This window comes from Phasianus colchicus, chromosome 13, assembly GCF_987193195.1.
Source record: "Phasianus colchicus chromosome 13, bPhaCol1.hap1.1, whole genome shotgun sequence".
Classification (NCBI taxonomy): Eukaryota; Metazoa; Chordata; class Aves; order Galliformes; family Phasianidae; genus Phasianus; species Phasianus colchicus.
In genome coordinates this window covers 9580154-9601757 of record NC_143448.1, presented here as the reverse complement: position 1 = coordinate 9601757, position 21604 = coordinate 9580154, and the positions used below count along the sequence as shown (strand labels likewise).

Below are 21604 nucleotides of genomic sequence, written 5' to 3'. Positions count from 1 at the left end.
GACCTTGACAAATGTGTGTGTACTGGCTGTATAGACCTGACCCTGTGAGCTGCAGGGCCAGCCTTGCAGCCCCCCAGCAGCAAGCACAGCCTGGCCGCGGGATGAAGCAATGAGAGCAGCCCACTCAGCGGCTTCAGTCAACTGACGTTTCTTCTGAGTGGTTTTAAATATCTGGAAAATATGAGCAACTGTAAGCTAAAACAGAGCACTGTTCCTAATATTGTGTTCTCTTGGCAGGAGGGATATCCAGATTTCAGGGATGGATCCTGGAAGAACACTCAGGCGGCAATGACCTCTGACATTTGGAAGGCCAAATAACAGTGGAATAAGTGGCTTAGACAGAGTTAAGCAAGAGAGAATGTTCCACCCCACACTGGCACGGTGCTCTGCTTCGCTCCATTTCACATCTCTGCTTCTCCATGAAGTCGTGGCCCTAAATCCAGAAAGCTTCCATCAGAAATGCTCAGTATTGCATGTTTAGTGTAACACTTACATCCTGTCAAGACTTCCAAAGCACAACAAATTAATCTGGAAATTCGGATTGCTTCCGACAGCACTGTTGCAGGGATATAACAGGAGCTCTGCAGGGAGAAGGTGGGATGAAGGCACTGAGAAGGGATTGTTGCCCAGAAGGATTGATTGCCATGGAGGAAAACCAGAAAAAGGATAAAAAACAGCAACAAAATGTGTAGCAAAGAAGGTGGAATGAGGAAACAAATGGTGAAGTGATACCATGATGCTCTACTGGCTCAAAAGCAAGGAAAAATTATGAAAGCATTAATTTATTCATTTTCAGCCAAATGAAAACAAAACAAAAAAAACCAAACCAAACCAAAACAAAAAACTAGTACATAAAAATAGACAGAAAATAGAGCAGAAATTAGAACATGTGAAGAAAATGGGCAGCAAAGGAAGAGGAAATGAAAGTGGTGTTGGAAGTAAAGGAGTGGGGGTGAAGAAGCAACACAAAGAGATCTGATGCACGGGGCTTTTAGGTAAGTGAGTTTTATTTGTGTATGTCATTTCCTACTTTTTATTGCATTTCTCTGGCAACCATCCCACAGTTCCATAACCTATGGGTGGGTGGGAGGAGGTGGCTGAGAGGGCAAAATGGTAGTTTTTGGCAGAATATTGACGTGACTTGAATCAGGTCGTTCCTTGTGGTTGTCATTAGACAAATAGTGGAACTGGGTTAATGGGACAGGTGAACGAATCCTACGGGATGGAGGAGGCTCGGCTTTCAAAACCTGACTCATGCAGGGAGAGGCCCAAATGATTCAGTGCAGTGAAAGCGATGACGAGCGGTGGTTCCAGCACTGCAGGCCCACAGGGCTGTATTTGGAACACAGTTCTCAACTGTTAGCACAGAGTGAGATCCTGGAACACAGCCATGTGGCAAAGCATGAACTCTGAATCTCCATCTTTTCTGGGTACCTCAGTTTCTTTTTCCCCTCTCTATGGCTCTTTACGTTGTTTTATTTCTTTTTGCTTTTCTTTTTTTTTTTTTTTTTTTTCTTTTTTCTTCTTTTTTTCTTGTGTTTAATTTATTGTGGAAAAATCTCTAAAACATAAGATGCCAAATAAAAGAGTTAAGATTTGTGAAGACTTCAGTACATTACAATAGCTGCCATCCTGAGTCAGGGAAACTATCCACACAGACCAGTGACTTCTGGGAGTGAGCAGGAAATAATGCCTAGGGAAAAAGAGTATCAGCTCTTATGTATTGCTAGCATAGAACAATCCTTCTCCCCCCGTGAGCTTCTGCCTCTCAGGAGCTGTATCTCAGGCACTTTGATTGGAGGCTATTCTTGATCATCATGTTTAGTAGCCAGTGATGGATTTTACTTTGCATGATTTCATGTAATCCCTTTTATGGTCCATTTACACTTTTGACCTCCACACCATCCTATGGCCATGAGCTCCATAATTTCATTATGCACTGTGGGGATGAAGTGCTTCTTTTGTTTGTATAAGACTGATGCCTGATCATTTAACTGGGGCTCCTAGTCCTTGCACTGTGAGAGCCATTGAATAATTGCTCAGTATGTCAGTATGTCAGAAATAATGTTTTTGAAATTAAAAAGCTCTCTTGCATTTTTTAAGCTTTATGATCAGGCAAGGTCCTCCTTTTGTGATTATTTTTGTGAAAAAGGAAAAATTCAGCATAGTCCTCAACAGTGGGTCATAGCCTGATGAAATTGGAATTACCTACAGTAAAAGTAGTTTTATGGTGTTCGTACTGTACTATGCAGATAAGCGTCTCCTGTATGGTCCCCTTCTCATGTAACATCACAGATCTATTGTCAGTTCCACAGGGTGTGGAATAGTCTAATTCTAATGTCATGATCTATGGCACAACTGTGAAATTGTAATTACGGCAATGGGAGGAAGAGGAATGGTCTGGCAAGCTAAATAATAAAAGACAAAATAGGACTCAGGTTTGAACAAGACACCTGAGTGTGGATGTAGAGCAGCTTGCTGTAGGATAACCTAGGATGTGAATTTAGTTTCTCAGAAACTTTAGTAATTGCCACATTCACAGGCCTACTCCCCAGTATCTGATAGAAATACTCTTGTTTCTCTTCCACTGGCATGTCAGTTATCTTGCATTTGCTTTTGGCTGAAAGTATATGAATGCTTGCAGTGGGGCTGCTGTCCTGTAGCTTCTCTGTGGCTTGCTTTGACCCATAGCAATCTGCTCGTATGCCTATGCTATCCACTTCTTGGCTTCACTGGTGTCTGTCCTGGCAGAGAAGGGGCCAATATCTGTATTGGCTTGTGTGGCACAGCATGGGACAAGTAGCCCCAGGACCAGCTCTTTTCCCCACCTGCCATACTTCAGCCTGGGCAGGGGATGCAGGAGAGGCGATGCGAGGCAGAGCCTTACTTTCTGTCTCTCTGCAGATGGATGTACCCTATCTCCTCTCTCAGCCTCTCCCAGTTCTATTTTGTATCACAGTTGCTTTACAACAGAGACAAAGAACAGACCGGAGGATAAAATCACAACTGCTCTGAAAAAGCATGGTGTGTAGCAGTATTCGGAGCAGTGGCAGGAAGCTAAAAAAAAAAAAAAGAAATTGACCCTAACCCAACAATCAAAATTAATGTAAAAGAATTTAATGCAATGCAAGGTATGGGGGAACAAAGACTATTGGGGGGTACCGTTTGTATTCAATTATGACACTCAGTATTCAGCAGATAAAAAGAAACGGCAGCGTAATGGTTTGCACTGAATTGTATGAAAAACAGTAACTAACAAGTATCACAAAACATGTCACAAATCAATTGTATTGAAAATATATTAAGTTTCTTTAAAAAAAGAAAAGATCAGAAAAGGAAGCAGCACAAGCAGGAAGAGACAGCACACAAAGATTTACTTCTGAGTGCTACAAAATATTGAACTAAAAATAACATTAAAGATGAAATTTGCAATGAATCTCAAGCTGCTAAATTCCCAAAGGCTGGGTCTGCCAAAGGCTCTGTTGGTTTCCTCTGTTCTTTTCTGTCTTTATTTAAATATTTTATACAGTTGTCTATGTTCATGTGTAGTGCGAACTGTCATTTATATTTCAGTCCACTCTAAAATGGATCTTAGACTATCTCAAGCTGTGCACTGCAGTGAGTAGTTTTGAACTGAGAGGTAAGTTGAAGTGGTAAGGACAAATGAAGACTGATATTTAATGTAGTTTTTGTGTACTTATATTTTGCTGTCATGTATTTTCCTTTAAAACTGATTTGTAATTTTATGGGTTTTGTGACATTAGGATAAGATGTGATGTGAGTATAGTTTCCATTTAGCAAATACATTGATGTATTTTTGAGTAGGAGTGGTTGACTGTGGGAATTCTGACCTTCAGGTTTCATGTTTAGCAACAACAACATGCAAGTTTAGATCTGCACTCTTGAATGCTCCTTTCTTTGGACTTACAGAGCAAATGTTTTAAAGCAAGCTACTCAACCTTATTTCAGATCCACTTCTGTGAGAGGCCCACAAGATGTGAATATCCTCACGTCTCCATTGTCTTAGGAGTACAGAGCATACCTCAGCTAAGAAAATTGGGACTTGCCATGGAGCTGGGTCTGTCACCTTGGGACATATCCTTCCACCCCTGTTGTGCAGCGGGGCAAAGAAAAGAGCCCTTTTCTCTCCCCTGTAAAGACAAATTGCAGCACTCGTGGCTGGAGCATGGAGGAGGCTTCCTAATTGCTCCCCACAGGATGGAAGTCACCCAGCCCTGTGCTGGTGGGCAGGGTGATGGGACCTGCTGCAGAGCACACACGCACAGTGTTCCCTAAAGGGCGGTGCTGCTGAATCCTGGCCTGAAGGCAGTCCTGCTGCTGACATGTGGCACTGCCTGTGAGGTTAGGTAAGAGATGTAGAGCTGTACGAAGGTGGGATTCTGCTTTGTTTTTACACCAGGAAGAGTAAAACGTGTAGTGTTGACCTCCATTTCATCAATTCTTGTAAAAAAGAGAATTCTTAAGGAATGATGTTGCTTTCTTGCTTCTGAACTGAACAGTAAGTCATACAGAATAAAAATTTTAAATAATAGCTATTAGATTAGGAAGAATAAGAAGCTTTTACTACTTGGACGCTTTGACTATTAAAGAATTGATAAATTGCCACTGAAATACAAGCAGCTCTGCAATATGATAGATCAAAGTTCATTTTTTCTCTAACACAGAGTTAAGATGAGCAGGCTTTCTTTTTGCCCATCTTCTTTGCAGATCAAAAACATTCCTTTCTTTTTATTTGAGTGATCAATTTACTAGAAGAGTCCAATATATATGTTGTGACTGTAGTAAAATTCTTATTCACAAGCCTTTAAGAAGTAATACAGCATGTTGGTTGGCATTATGCAAACCTCAGTACATCTCAGAACCACTGTTCAAAGTATATAGCATGTCTCTTCCAAATGATACTGATACAAAGGTAATTAATTGTATTTCATAAAACAATGTTTCTTAAAGCATTCTGTCTACATTATTTTTTTTTAAAAAAAGCTCTTTTAAATAGTGCTTCCACACTGAGATAGCACAAAGACTTCAGAATATTGTGTTTTAGTGGACTGTAATCCATAGAAAGTATTTAAATGACTAAAATTTAAATCTTGGAAAGCTGCTTTGAACTTATAGCTTTTTAGAAGTTCATGAATTGCATCTCAGTTTAGGCAAAAGAGGTTTGGTTTTTATATTTGTATAGACATTTTTGTGCATTAAATATCTGTTATTATTTTATTAGTAAGTCTCGGTCCACTCTGTGATAATTCATATCTTCTCAAGTATGTAATGAATATGCAATGTTAAACACTTTTAAGCACAGGAATTATGATGACATCCTTCAGAAAATATTCTAAATATGTGATTTCCAGCCCACTAACCCACAAATAAGTTGTGTACAGGCTCCCGTTGAGAACAAGCTCCCGTGGATCATCGGGTAAACACTGTCTAGCAGTAGAGCTGGGGGAGAGTGAGACATTTCCATTTTAAAATCAGTTCTGTAAAGAAAATCTTTATGTGGGTGTCTGCACATAAAGTGCTGCTGATCCTAGGTCAGACACTGTGTGTACAGACTGTCATCGCAGCCTTTGTTCAAAGAGGAGGAAAATCCCACAGGTGGCCCTGTGAAAGGCTCAGCCTTGCACAATGCTCTGCAATCTGATCCGGCTGAACACTTAAGTGCGCACTTAGTGTTAAGCTTAAGGGACAGCGTCTGCTTTGCTAAATGATCCAGGATCAAACACGTGTATTCCTGAAGGGGGCATATAATGTGTGAAAATAAATTGTATGGAAAAGCATGTACAGGTAGCTAGATAGGTAATTAGGGAAGCCGACGATTTCAGTTCAAGAAACACTTTCATTTACAGTATTTTGTTTCACATTAATCCTTCAGCAGTCTACCACAGTTTATATCTGGCCATGAAATTTTCATCTATGTAGTGTCTTTCTTTGAAACTTAGAGATTTACAGTCTCACAGCCTGATTTATCTCATCTTGACGCTGATGACAAAAATCCCAGTTTTGCTTTTGAAGGATATGATTGACTAGTTAACATTTATTTCAGCCTTGGAGAAGGACATCTTGCTTATTTTATAGATAAAGTACGCCAAAATAAGATGAAGAGACTTTATCAACGTTGCTCAGTAAGTTAATGGCACAAAGTCATAGAACTAAGGATTCCTTGCCCTCTCTCCATTGCTTTATGCTCTTTTGATAACATGTGTTTGTATTTCCATAGCAATATTATTCTGGCACATGGTAATGCAATATTTTTGAAATATGCTTTTCATGTGATGTGCGAAAACATAAAATCTATAGATACGCAGCATACATGGGTAGAAGAATTCATATTACAATATGTAGCTACAAGCATAATAAATGGAAATTGATGAAAAGGGAATCTTTCTACTACTGGGATTTTAAAGAATTAGACAAATGTGCATAGCTCAAATAAGGCAGAATATTCTGCTTCTTGTCACAGAAAGAGCGATGAACATGTATCAGAAGAGCAAATCAGCTGCCGCTTGCTAAGTACCCTATGATTTTTCTTGACTGCTGCCGTTTGGGCCCTACCAAGTCCAGTACTTATGGTGCAAATCAGGGATGCTAGTTCCTTTTTTTGTTGTTCTGCCTTTTGAAAGGATAGTCTTTCTTAGGAAAGACAGAAACTGTAGCAATACAGCGCCATCTCCTCAGATAAATTTTTATTAATTCATTTGCTTTGCAAGAGGGAGCTAAATCAGTATAATTGTGGATTCTTGGTCCTGCGGGCAGAACAGAATCCCAGAAACATGACATCGTATGCTCTTTTTCTCTTATTTTTAAAGACAGTCTGTGTAGTACAATATTAAGTGAAGCAAATCTTTGTAATTCGTATGTTTATGCTGGGCATTTTTAATTACTGTTGTTAGTAATGGTGGTGTTATTGTACTAAAAGTAGTAGTAGTGTGTGGTAGGAGTCCTTCTGTAAGGCTACATGCAGAAAGCTCATTAAAAGATAGCGTTCTGGAGATGATGCTCTATCTAACCAAAATCAGCAGGACATAGGAACTCCGTCCTGTACGATGAATAACAAAAGAAAGGGCAGTTTACATTCTTTGATACATTTCTGCTCGATTAACCCCCAGTGGGATTTTACCCCTCCAGTCACATTCTTTTGTTCCTCTAATCTTCTTTTGTATTTGTTCACTGACCCCAAGCATGTATTTGACTTGTGACCCTATTTCTGTTAATAAAATACAGGCCATCTGACCAGCATTCACACCAATGAACTACAAGGTGATGATTACCTCATTGTAAGCACCAGGAGCTAGCAGCACACAGCAGTGTAGGGCTGGAGTTGGGTGGGCTGAGGATAACCAACCAACGCAGCTCGAGCAGTTCTGAACTGCAACTTAAAAGGCAAGAACAAGAAAAAGACAATAGGCTCCTTCCAAGTATTCAGTGCTGTCCATGGAAGAACTGTACATATCCTCACGTATTGTTCAGCTGTTAGTTGGTAATATTTAAGGGATTATGGCAAAACGAAAAACAATCATAGCTATAATGTGGAAATTTTCAGCGTCTGTATGGATGGTAGCTTATAAAATCAAGATTACTTTGTTTACGTTTGGGGTTATCAATAATAATTATATGCCTCATGAAAAGAAACCAAACGCATCAACATTCATGGATAATAATTTCAGTATAGTACTTTGAGGCTAAATGAACACTGCAAAGCATAGGTGAACTCTGTCTAAGCAAAGTATTATTTGTTTTTAAAGCACCAGCAGAAGTGTTGATTTTTTTTTTCAAGAAGAAAGTACACAGTAATGGACTTATTAATGCTTTCACCAGATCTGTAAACCATGAGGTCTTATGAAAAAGCCCTGTTAATTGTGTGTTACATGAAAAAATCATGCCAAAGCCATTTATCAGATATGTAATCTGTGGCTCTGTTTTGTGACAGGAAGCCATTATTTCCACTGAAAAAACAAATCCGTTAAATTTGAACTATTAGATTACAGCAGGGTTAAGGCTGCTTCTGTGCTGTAGAGTCACATCAGGGTCACGGCTCGGTTCTGGAGATGTACTGCAAGAGCTTCATATCTGATTAAGACAAAAAACTGATAAAAATGTAATGCAGACTAACAATATGGAATTATCTGATGCAGTTTGGGGGGATAGGGGCAGGGGGTATAACATCATTCAGTTTATTTGCATATGTTTGTTCTTTCTACTGAAATCAATCTCTTTGAAGGAAGCAAGAAAACTTTAGAAAAGGAAAATATTATTAATGCTGGTAAGAGAACACAGAAGAAAATCTTTAGTAAACATTTCTTTTCCAGTGTTGATTATCATTCTGTCTAATGTTTATTTTCATAATTTTCTTTGATCCAAGCACTAATAACAATAAAGTTGACTCTGTTTCTTTGAACTAGCACAACTATGCTATGGCCAAATTTGGAGGAAATTTTTAAGTGGCTTTTTGTTTTACTCCCAAGCCACACAACAGATTTATAGGGTAGATATTTGCATAGCTCACACCCTCATCTGTTTAGGAATGCTTCTATGGCTAACAGTAATTTACCTGCTGTGGGCCTCTGTCGGGCTTTGTGGGGAAGGCTATGGGCTGTAAATGTCCAGCCATGTACTGAGCAGCAGTCCAGAGAGCCCTTGGCTCAAGGCTTTGAGTCGTGGTGTTGTACTATGGAAGTTGCTGAGGTTCATAGGGACAGCCCACCCTCCCTGTAGTTCCTTCCCAGCCCTGCAGCAGGGCAACAGGCAGAGGAGGGCAGGGATTGCAGAGGACCAGGCCTGTACTGCTTGGGGTCTCTGCATGAGGGGACGGGAAAAGTCTTTGCTGAGCATGGGTCAGATTTCTCCCCAGTCTTCTTCCATCAGAAATTTGGAAAATTCGTTCGTACTGTAGACTTAGAGAGAACTGCATTCCTAATGTAAGTGTTATGCAATTGTAAAATTTGTACTGTGCTATTTACCAGCCTCACTCTGTCAGTTACAGAAGGAAGCATATGCTGGATCAGCTCCCTGTTTGTTGGTAGTGGTTTTCTTTTTTCTTAGTTTTTGGAGGACAAGATACTAAAGCATGGCACTTTCTCGTATTCTCTAAGAGTTGCTATTTTTCTGTTTGTCCCAATGCTTAGTCTAGCTGAACAAGAGGGCCTGATCTAAAGATTGATTACCTCTGTGAACGGGCCCAACTTTCATTCTTAAATCAGCCAGCATGTGGTTGATGACAGGGACAAAGCCAACCCTCATCCCTCCCTAAGAAAATCATCTTATCCCTTACTGTAGTTTGACCAGATTATAATTTCACCATTAAAATAAATGTCAAAATTTCCCCTGGCTTCAGTTGGGGTTGGGTTTGGCCATCAGCTCCTCAGTGAGATGGCCTGCTGCAGGGCTTGTTTTTAAATCCAGAGGTGTACAAGTGCTTCAACAGATTGTAAAAATATAAATGGATACAAATAACATGAGTTCTGGTGTTGCTAAAAAGAATCATTGGAACATAGTTGTGTTTAAGGATAGATCAGGACTAGTCCCTGTGGCTGCAGGTGGCTGGCACTTGAGCAAGGCTGAATACGTAAGTTATGAACTATATAGACAATTTGGGCTGTATCTTTTCTCCTTTTTAATCTCTTCTTCTCTCTCTTTTAAAAAAAATATTTATTTAATTATTTATTTAGTTTGTACATATTAAAAATGCAAAATAGAAAAAAAAGAAGTTGTAACTTCTGCCTTTTGACCTGGACAAAATACTGTATTTCTGCTCCTAGAGGATGGAGTCCCCAGAAGGTACCTAAGGGCTCTTGTGTAAATGTGCAAAAGTGCTTCCCTTAACAGAAGGTCATCACAGCTGCGCATACAAACAAAAAGGAAAGGTTGTACAGTTTCTTTGTTTTTGTTTTTGTTTTTTTTTTTCTTTTCAACTTAAGAAAACAGAAATATCAGAGCTGATAGGTACAGTTCACTTTCACATAAGTATACCTAAGAATATGGGACTGGAAAAAACCACGCTGCTTCAGCCTGCTTCCTAGATTGCTGGCAACTGTACTATGGCATAGGTACAAAATGCAGAATGGGCCCAGCTCCTCTGTAGATGACAAAAGTAGGAAACAGGGAGTTACAGAATGCCCATTTCTCAGTGGGTAAGAACTCCAAAACTCAGGGTCTTTAAATTCTTACACAGTCAACATGAAATTACAGTAAGGATTTCATAATTTTGTCAGCAGACTTTGAAAGATAGCTGTGTGGGGAGGGAGGAGAGGAGTATTTGAAGGAAAGTAAGCAAATCTATTTTGCATTGTTCAACCCAATGTTGTTGTTCACTTTACTACCTTTTAAAAAATTAAAAACAAACAAGAAGACAATATGGCAGTGCTCACTTGCTGGAAAAAGCTCTCACTATTTATTTTCACCATAAAAACCAGGACTTTGGCATACATAAGCAGAGTCCCTTGGATTCTCTAACTCCTGAGACTACCTGGCTTGCAGGATAATTCAGGGCTAAGCACAGAATTGTGTGCAGCTTTCTTCTCTCCTCCCTTTTTGAATAAACATTTCTACTCCACATTTCTGCAGAGGTGTAGACAGAGCAGAACCATCTGCCTGAGCCTGCAGAAGCCTGAAACAGCAGCGAGGGGTATATTGCTTGAAAACTAAATAGTTTTTCTATGTCATGCTGAAAACTCAACAGGTTACAGCTTAGAATAAGTGCGAATCCACCTAAGAATAGCATGGTGTGGCACAGCAATGGATCTGGTACTGTTTTAGCTATCTAGATTGATTGATGTAGATATTAAATGACAGATTTGAGGTTTTTGTGATTACCTGCTTTATCACTGTTGGCCCAAAAGTGGACCTTTAGTGGGTGTAAAGTTTTTGTGCTGCTTGGCAAAGGATGCAGCCGATGTCCTAGCCTACGTACATTGCTGGAGAGCTTTAAACAGTCCTCTTACCAGCAGAATTCTTGTATTCTTCCCAGCTAAGGACTGAGACATGGCTTGTGCCTCAAGATCGTGTTTTATATAGTCCCACAGTAACTCTTCTTCCTTTATCTCCATTACTTTTCCTTTGCCAGTTCTGGTCTGTTCTCTTCTGCTCAGCAGGGGGTGTTTTTGTTCTTTTTCTTCGTTGCTATTAATTTTCCTATAACACAACTATCTACTATATTTGCATAGCATCCACCATCGAGCTACTAAGATAGTTTTCAAGTACATTAAATTCCACATTTTAAAACAGTAATAAAAGACTTTTGCTAAATACATATATAAAGCTGCTCACAGATCATGCAACAAGGAAACCAAATACAGAGCTCAAGTTCCCAGAACTTGGGAGGACAAAGGAGCAGTTTACTAAACAGCCTTTTCCCAACACTCAGAGTTCTAGTAATCCTTAGAGGAAATAATAAATCTTTCTCTTTTTTGCTCTTCCCTGCGTTTCTTTTGTTGCTTCTGATTTTAAAGAAATACTGAGTGTAGATACTACATACAAGGCAGCTTCCTTGATGTTTCTGGTAGTCCAACCAAGGGACAAGACTGTGTGAATAGGAAAGGGAGGTGAACAATTCATCCTGTAAAGGAATGAAAAACAAAAGAGGAAATCCTTTGTAAGAAAAAGAGTGGCTTGGATTATAGCTGCATGCTTTCGCTAATGACTTTGCAAACATTTAGTCAGAGAGAACCTGGAAATCAAGTTGCACTTTATTTAATATTCAGATAAGGACCATTCACCTGCTGTTAAGCTACAACATCTACAATCATTCTTTGAATACTGATAATTATATGAAGCAGACTCCCCTAGAGGCTGGTAGTCTAGTCTGGATTCACCTGGAATACAAAGATGAATAATATTGCATATTACATGCTCCCAAGTAGTTGCAATTTATAGAAATGTCCATTTATGCTCTTGAAAAAAAAAAAAAAAAAGGAAGCATATTTCCCTTGGGTTATGTTATACAGTGATAAAAATCTATGTGTGGGACTGCTTGGATTATAACTCCTAGTGTGCCTGTTGCTGATTAATTAATAAACAAATAAAGCATCATGTTTAGCCAGCTATCTCACTACAAGACTATAAAATAGAAAATGTTTTAAAAAAAAAAAGTGTAGCTTGCCATACAGAAAGGTTAAGCAGAGACACATGAAATGAGTTTCAGAAGTGGCACATGGATGGCTCGGAGTAGATGTGTGTATACATTTTTAAAAGATGAGGAGTGTTATGAATGTGCTCTGTTAGTTTCCTCCTTCCCTCCTCTTTCTCCCATCAGGTGCCTTGTCCTTGCTCTCCCCTCTCATTTGCTGATGGCTGATAACACCTTATCTCCACCAGGGAAGCAACTGGGAAGTTTGCTCCTTCCTCACTAGGCTGAGGGTATAATTAGAACAACGCACCTGCTCAGTCCTCCAGTGACTCAGTTAGTCTACATCCATGTCAAAATCCATGCTGTGAGGGTAATTTGATCATCTCACTTACTTTTTCATATACTTTATGTGAATAAGCCACCAGAACAAGCCTTTGTTGCTTTGGTTCAGTTTAATCTCACAAATTTGTGTCAATTCTTTGTTTCTAGAAGAATTTTATCATTTGATCTCATGGTTACACTTTAGTAGATTTTAGTACATATTTTATTTCCCTCTCCAGAATATAAAATTCCATCTTGTGTCAAAATATTCTTATTAGTATCTATTTATATTTCAGAGATACTTAGAATCTTCAGCTGAGAGCAGGGTCTTGTTGTACAAGATGATACAGAGGCACACAATAAAGGACTGCTGGTCCCAGGAGCCTGGCAAGCTAAGCAAGGGGAGAGAGGAAATATCACCACTGTTTTACATATGGGAAACCAGAGCTCTGAGAATCTGTGCAACTCATTGCAGTGTCACACAGCAATATTGGCAAGGGAGTTCTGTCAAAGTCCAGAATCAGTGCATACTAAAGGTGGATATAAACCCTGTTTATTTGGCAAGCATCAATATAAGCTCAAATAAATTATTGGTGGGTACACTGGTATTATTTGCACACTGAGCATGCCTTGGTCTCCTCTGCGGCTGTTTCTCCCCCAGCTCCATCTTTCAAAGCAGCAGATGCTGCTTTTTGATGCTGTCCTCTTAGGCTCATAGAAGTTAGTCTACCACTGCTTCCTCTAGCACTTAACAAAAATTTACCTGTGGCCCTGAGAAGCCACAGTGGTATCAAATCTCTCTGACTGCAGCAGCTTCCAGGCACAGCACAGAGACACCAAAGGTCCTTTAGTTTCTCCTTCTAAGCACCCAAGGAGTAATGCAATTGTTTTGTCCTTGAACATAGCCTGGAATCTCCTGCATTAGAATACTTTTCCTCATTTAATCTGCTCTTCCCAGCAGACCCTGTAATCCTGCAGCAAGCAGGGGGTATTCACTCAAGACCAAGCAGCGGAGAAGCACGTTGATATTCCCTGAAGACAAAATAAACCAAGTGGAAAGTTCACTGTCTTCCTTTTGAAGATGACTGAAGGTAGGAGGGGAGATTGCTGGGACTGAGGGTGGGTGGCAGCTGGCACAGAGCTGCTTGCACCCCCCAAACCTTCAAGGCCATGGCAAACATTTCCAACACAGCCTGCTGAATTCTGTTGCAAAATTGTTGAGCTAAACTCTTTACCAATGCTGACTGCACCGCTGTAATGCTGCCTTCTAACTTAAAACCAGTTCAGGCTAATTGTTAAGGATCAGATAACAGGAAAATATTTCTATTTGACAGTCTACTATTTTTCAATTGTTCCTCTGTTACATATCTAAGTAAACATTTGTTCCACTTATCATTTCTGAGCAAAAGACATGAATCATTTGACTAGTAAAACCACAACGACAGCTGTTGCTTATTAGAAACAGTCATCTTGTTCAAGGGCCTGCTATGAAGGGGTTCTTCAGGAAACTGTTTCTGCTTTTAGTGCTTTACAGTGTAACGAAAGCAGAGTTGCAGAAATTAGGGCATTTTTATTTCACTCGTGATTTGCAAAACACACAGGCACACACAAACAGAGCAGTTGTCACAGCTGAGCTAGAAGCCTGCAAGAAAATGGAAAATACTCATTGAAGAGTACTGCGAATGATATAATAGTTACCTTCTTTGCCTATATATGGTTTTCTGCAGTATAGGTCAAACAAAGTGGGTTCTATGGGTTCTTTGTTATATCATTTTGGATTTGGGATTTGGTTTTGGATAAATTCTATATACTAGTTATACATCCTCTACCAGATATGTATGTTTGCCCAGATCTTAGGAACAAATTAATTCTGGATTTGTAAATACCCCTAGAAGCCAGTCACCAGTGATGACAGCAATACTACTTTCAGATAAAGCTTCTCCAGCCAATGGTAGAGGAAAAAAAAAAAAAAAAAGAGTTTTAAAAAGTAAGATCAGCATAAGAGAATGCTATGAATTTGTTTTTAAATGAGTGGAAGAAAATTATGAAAGTAAAGCAATGCCAAAAGGAATTTGTGAAATAAGTGAAACTGAGGCAGGTGAGATGCAAAGATTTTTCTCTTTCTAGGATCTTGCTACAAATGCCTTGTAGAGCATGGAGGCAGAAATGTGTTTGTTCCTGTGACTGCATGAAAAAAAAAAAGTATTAAGCAGATGCCCTAACACTTAGGCATTTTTTCAGACAAATCACTAGACTGACAAACCAAGTGTGATGCCTTTATCATCAGGTTTGAAGGGAGAAGCCAAGGACTAAATGAGCATAGAGGCTGCACTGATCCCAGCAGACAAGAGGGGAGGGACACAGAGCAATTGAGAAATACTACCAAGCAGTGTGCTCTGCTGGTAAATAGGAGCATTCGTGGTTTTGTGACTTTGTTGTTTAAATGTGTTCCAAAACACTAAATTCTCTTGCAAATATTAAAGAAGAGTGGAAAAAAAAAAAAAAATTGTGGGATTATGGCAAAAGAAAAGGAAAGCAGGACAGAGGAATGGCAGAGAGAAGCTTGTAACTGAGGAGACAAAGCTGAGTTTATTATGAGTTGGAAATCTGCAAAACTGTCACCAATTCAATAACTGCATTCAGAGAGGCTTCTAAAGATCATATCCTGCCCTTCATTCACCCTCACAGCACTCACTGATGGGAGTCAGCACTTCGCTGCAGCTGGGTATTTAGAAGTCATTTGTTCTGTGTAACATGCCCGTTCTTACTAATCTTAGTCAAGTAAGTAGTCCATCCTCATGTGTCATCCCACGGAAGTCAAATGTGCTATTAGCATAAGTGATGATTACTTATCCGTGTGAGGTCTTGTGGGGTTGGGTCTTTCAGCATTGGAATACTTGACATGGCAGTCTTTCTATTATAATTTAATAAAATGGGGCCCAATTCAGCTCAGAGATGCCCTAGGGAATCAGCTGGACTTAAATGGTGCTTAGGCCTTTGACTGGACCTCTGCAAAGCCTGAATTTCATTGAGTGAATACTAATTACTCAGAAGGAGGGTTATTAAATTATAGGCTCAGTTCTTTACTGTTGCTCAGAGCATGGTACCTTTCAAGTGCTTGAACGAGTTAATGTACTGGACACAGAAGAAGGTTCTGGTGAGATTGCTTTCCTGCTAAAACAAGGATTAAAGAAATGTAGTTGATAATTAGAGTATTTATAGATGTTGGCGAGAAATTTCATTCCATAAAAATACTGTACAGTAAAACCAAACAGTATATACTTACACCAAAATGAAAACCTCTCTTGGAGCTGCATAGATGGAAAAGGTCTAACAGAATCTACTGCAAAGCCAGTGGGAATCTTCCCATTGATTTTAATGAGCTCTGAATTAAGCCCTCACAGGACCAGCACACGTAGGGACCTTGACACATCATAGTCTTGGGTGACTGGGTGAGGTAGCGGAGTCAGTGAGCAGCTGGGACATGGAGCAGTTCCCCCAGCAGCTGCCTTGTGCAAGGAGGAATCAATCAGTTCATCTCCTGCATCACAGGGTGAGCACATGATTTTTAAAGGATTACTTGTATGTCTAACAGCTGATGTTCTCCCTCTTTTTAATTTATTTGTGTCTTCTTGTTCTTCACCTGCTTTCTGAGCAGCTGCTGGCCTCAGAGTAGCTCCTGTTCTGTCTGAACCTTCATTCTAAAACCCTGCAGGCTCTCAAAGCATTTTCATCCTACTTGAATACTGTGGGATTTCCTTGTCACCTTTGTGACCATCTCCTTAATTCATAGATCTCCTGATTCCTAAAGTGTAATGGAGAAAGAAAAATTTTGTATCATCTTTTCCTAACCAACTAGCTCCTGCATCTGCTCTTTGCTGCACACAATCTGCTGTAGTTACAGAGAGCGTGACTGGTTCGCTCTGTGACCCCGAAAGACTTTAAACAAACAAACAAAACAAAACAGATATTTGAAAATGTCTTCACTGATAGGAGAAAAAATATTGCTGTTAAACTCTGAGGGTTTGGCACACTAGACTATGAGTGATATAAAGGACCCGTTGTAGCATTTGATCTTTATCTTTGCTTGCTATTCCTGTTAAAACGATTTGCTGGTTTTATGTCTGTTTCACTTTCAGCTTCCCAATCAGGTGTCCAGGAAAAATTGCGTTCATTAGTTGTTACATAAATTGTTTGCCAAATCATGCATATTAAAGGCATATATGCAGATCAGTCCTGTAAAATCACACATATAAAATGTATTTTATACAGTGCATCACTTAGACTTATTGAAAGACTAAAATCTGCATACTAAATGGGAGGCATGCCTTCAGTAAATTAACAGAGAATCTTCATTGTCAATGTTAATCAAACAGCACTTTAAAAACTCTTCTTTTATCATTGTCTCAACAGTGTTTTTCTCCTGTTAGATTTAAAACCAAGCTCAGGCATTTTTAAAGCTTAGATCCCTTCGTGGACCAATGCCCTCATGCAACCCAAGACTAAAGAATGAGCCAACTCCAGCCAGCTGTAATCCATATAGAGTCAATAGGACTTTTTCTTAGTAAAATTAAAAACTTTCCAGAAAAAAAAAAAAAAAAAAAAAAAAAAACCAACAATAAAACAAACCCCTTGCCTAATCAGCTTTAAAAAGATTTCAACATCTTTACATGTCAACCTGCATGCTTAAAATGAGGAGTTTTTTATTTACTAGCTGTCTGAGGACTTGATTTTTCTTCATTTTCCCATTAGTGAGGCAGTAGAATTCTTGTATTCCTCTCACTGAAGTAGCACAGAAAAAAATCATTTGATTCCAGCGGATAGTAGTTGATTTCATTATCGTATTAGAGAAAATAAAGATTACAATTCCGAATTACTTTGCCTGCAGTCCACACACTAACCATATAAATGGCAATATGTGGAAAAGTTGACTACATCATAAAAAATTAACTTCCTGCAAAGATTTTCTTGAATTGGTTTCAAAAGAATCCTCCATTTGGCATCTTTCCTGTACTGAATTTCTGGAGGGTAACTGCATTATGTGCATGTAAAACATGAGAAAGGAAACGTTCACTGAACTCCTTCTTTCTGTTACCAAATGTGACTGTAGTACGTTGTTTGCGTTTAAAAGAGTTGCCTCAAAGCTAAATTCTGTGAGTATGCGCCTATATGTGTGTGTGCATTATAAGATTACCACTAACAGAAAGTGAAACACTCTTCTCTTTCACTTGCTGCTGAGTGACAAAGGTCGCACTTAATGATAATTTGAATATTCTGCCAGCAACTGATGATATTCTGCCCCTGCCAAACTAACTAAATAAAAAAATAAATGCTTCCCTCTCCTAGAGCAAATGCCCTGTAAGTCTATAGAAAACAAATTAGGAATGCGTTATTCTCAATGAAAAAAAGTCTCCATGAGAGCTATAATTTTATTTTTTTTTAGTGCACGGAATAACATAAATCAAAAGAAGCAATAGTCTACCTTGTGTTTTGACTACTTTGACCCTCTTCAACCCCTGCCAATTTTTATCTCATTTTTGTTTAACTTTGTACATCAGAGTTTAATTTTAAACCTGGTCCTGAAGACAGTGATGTATAGGGTACATCAAGTATAGCTTAAATTACCCTCTCCCCAGTGATTTGAAGTTGAGGGGAGGGTCCTACTCCGCAGCAGGGTGGGAAAGAGAAATGGTCAGATGTTGCCCTTTGAACCTGACCACCCTCAGCTACAGAAACGTTTATGCCAGAACATCATTTATTGATTTTATTATATTTTAGGGTCTCTTAAAAATGTTGGTGAAGTTTGCCGTATATTAATTTTTGACACATGCATATAAAAACAGAAATACGGGTTGAGCAGAAACTATAAATATAGACAACACTGCCCAATAAACTTACATCCTTTCACTTACAGGTTTCCATTTCAGCCGATCCTTCCGAGCAGTCTGTCTTTGGAAATAAATGTTACCCCTCTGATAAGCTAACCAATTTGAAGATTAAAGCTGCATTTGAGGATTAAAGTTTTTCTTATTTGATTATTGTTGTGTCTTGTAGCAATAGAAGATAAATATTAATAAAATGTTAAAGTCCAATTCTGCTTGCTTTACCGTTTGAGCATTTTAAACAATGAGCCTGCAGAAATTAGGCAGGATTTGGCCCTTACACTCGGCACTGCCTGCTCTGTTTTCTCAGTCCACTAAGAGTAAGTCTCCCGTGAAATGTTACATGTACCCGGCCAGCTCACAAACCCACTGCTGCCACAGAAAACTCCCGCTGATGGGTAGCTCTGAAAACTCGCCGTCCAATTATATACCACAGAGCTATGTATGTGTTTTTATCGAGGAGAAGAAAAACCACAAGAAGCGCTCTACAGCAGACCACAAAATGGGTTTGGCACCTGTGTCTCCTCGGGGCCAAAGTTTGGGAGCTGTGTTATCGCAGGGCCGGCTGACCCCGGGGAGCGGCGCTGACCTTGTCTTGCACGCAGAAGTCTATCGCTACGGCTCCCCCGAGAGCCCAGCCAGCTGCAAACTGCTGCCATGATTAACCCTTATGTGCTGGAGACGTAACGTCAAGTCATGGTAATAAAGCTTTCACTGCATAACAGATCTCTTGCTTTGTAAATTGTTGCTCTTATCAGCTGCACTCTCGGATGTTATCCCTTTTCTGTGAAGCATGACTGCTGTTTTGCTCACTGGAAAGGCTACCGGATCTATACAGTCTGTGATATTTATTCAATTGCTTTGGAGAGCAGTGCAGAGAATGTGTTTTGTTTAAACTAGAAGTGCAGTGTGTGAAAACGGATGAAAAAAAAACAGAGAGAAAGAGAAATTCTCATACATATGAAGCAATATATTAATTAAAATCCAGAATGCCTCCAGCAGATTTGAATCCAGGAACACCAGATTTGCTATAGCAGACAACTGTGTTGTTTCACCGAGTCCAGATTCCTGTTTGTGGAAGTAATTTACACCCAACGTTTGTAAAAATGCAAACCTCGAGCCTGTGACGTACCTGGACAATTACAGAGCTTTGCCATTCGGCTGGAAACAGAGCGATCAGCGCTCACACAACAGTCATAAGCTGTGTAAGTCTTATTTTGTCGTGCACTGCAAATACAAGACCTAACTGTGCTCTCTGGTTTGCAGAGAAGTCAGTGGGAGCTGTGAGCATCTGTCAGCCTGCGATCCCAGCTTGCAGGGCTGAACAGGGCCCAGACCTCAGCACCACAGAGCCTTCACCTCAGCGTGCTGCCTGCCCTCCAGCCCTCCCCTTGCCAGAGCTTTGGCCACATCAGGGCTGTGAAGGAAGAGGAGGCCTGAACGTAAGCCGTGGGACAGCGTGATGTTATCTGCTCCAGTCTGAGAGGAGCGGGAGCCCATCTGTGCTGCCGGTATTGTGAGGGCTCAGCTCCTGAGCCTTGTCTGCACCACACCCAGAGCTGAGCTCTGTGAGAGGATTCAGAATGCTGCAGCCCATCCCAGCGGCAGCTCTGCGATCCCTGGGAGCAGAAGGCCTGGCACACCAGGACCTGCTCAGTCAGGCTGCAGGTCTGGAGTTTGTAGTTGTGGTCCTTGGTTGACCCTAAGTCATGTGGCCCATCCCCGAGGAACCAAGCCTAGGGCCGGCCTTACTGCAGGGGTTTTGCTGTTCCCCACTAACAGAAATGCTCTGGACTGGCAGAGCTCTGCTGACGGGCACCTGGCCCAGCTGCTTGAAAGGCCTGGCAGACAGATCCTGTGCAGCCTGAGGCAGCCAGAGTCGTGTCAGCCGAGCTGCTCTCAGTGGCACGGGGTTTTCCTCAGGGCCTGCAGAGGAAAAGCACTGGGGCTGGTCCTCCCTGTGCCACAGCTGTAACACCAACACCTGTAGTTAAAAAATGCCATCAGACCCTGCAGGTCCTACGTGGCACCTGTGTGTGTGTCAGAGGGCTGCAGCTGTGCCCTGCCCTGCCTGCAGCTCCCACCTGCCCTCCCATCCCTTCTCCCCACCCGCAGGGTACTGAGGCTGCCTGCTGGTTGGTGACTCAAAAACAGGAGAAAGCAGTGAGTTTGGTGAAATTATCTTGAGGTTATTTTGTTTCCTCATGAGATTTGGGCGTGAAGGGAGCTTCTAGTGTATTAACTCCCATTAATTTTAAGCCTCTACTGTTGATAGGATTTGCATATGGAAGGGAAGAGGATTGACCTTTAAATTCATTAAATAAAGCAAAATTTTAAAATAATTTTAGTTAAAAGCATTAGTGCGGTGAAAAATACAAGAACAAATACATAGACATCAGTATCCGGGCTTTTGGTAATGCTAATGAGCAAATTATTGCAGGAGAAGATTTGCATCACTGGAATACATGTTCTAGCCTCCATCCTGATGTATGTGATGTGGGGTTATCTGTGTAGGGCTCCTCTTTCAGAACACATTTTCCTCATATAAAATAGCCTCCTCTTAACTCCCACTGGGGACTGCCTTATAAATGAGGAAGCGGTCCTCAAGGGATTGGCTTGGCTAAAAAAGTGTGTTATTTAAAAACAAGAACAAAAAATTATTAGAATATTAAGCAATATAATTAGCTCATTTCTTTTTTTTTTTTTTTTTAATCATAAAAAAAAAATGTATTGCCAAGTTTTAATTAAACACGTTCACTGGATGTTTGAATTGTGTAAGAATGAGAAAATCTTGCTGTGTTTTAGAGTGATGAGTGCTTCAGTTTCAGATCCTTGCTCTGATCGCTGCAGTCTGGTGCAGCTGCAGTGCAGTGGATAAGGGGGTTCTTCTCCAATCCCAGGCCCCATTCTGCTCCAGAGGGGCACTCTGAGCCCAGGAAGGGGATGGACATATTCCCTTTGCATGGGAAGGGGCATAGGTTGCCTGTACCAGAGCTGGCTAAGTGGTCAAAGTGCTGTTGTCCTCATTGCTAAATGCTGATTTACACGTGCTGAAAGGCTTCCGTTGCCCTCACAGCAAGTGATGGAAGGTATAATTGGATTAGTAACACGGCATCACTTTTCAGGTCTGGTTGGTGAGAACTGCTGCCTGGTGGCCCCAGATCTCTGGTGCTGGCTGCTCCTCGGGCCTTGACTCACCCGTGGTGCTGCTTCCTTGCACGGTTCCCTGCAGAGTGCTCCTCTGGTGAGCAGGCACACCAGGTGAGCAGGCACAGCTTGCTGCAGGCTTAGGGGAATATTGGTCAGTATTCAGCAATAC

General features: G+C 40.5%; 1 long non-coding RNA gene across 2 annotated transcripts; it reads left to right on the top strand.

Moving 5' to 3' along the window:
• The first annotated feature begins 245 nt into the window (after positions 1-245).
• LOC149916143 (uncharacterized) lies at positions 246-20925 on the top strand. 2 transcript variants are annotated; one of them, XR_016470549.1, is made up of 4 exons: positions 246-995; positions 13365-13494; positions 15808-15956; positions 18318-20925. It is a non-coding gene; the product is annotated as an uncharacterized LOC149916143 (long non-coding RNA). The 2 variants fall into 2 exon arrangements; XR_016470550.1 differs by lacking the exon at positions 15808-15956.
• The last annotated feature ends 679 nt before the right edge of the window (positions 20926-21604 follow it).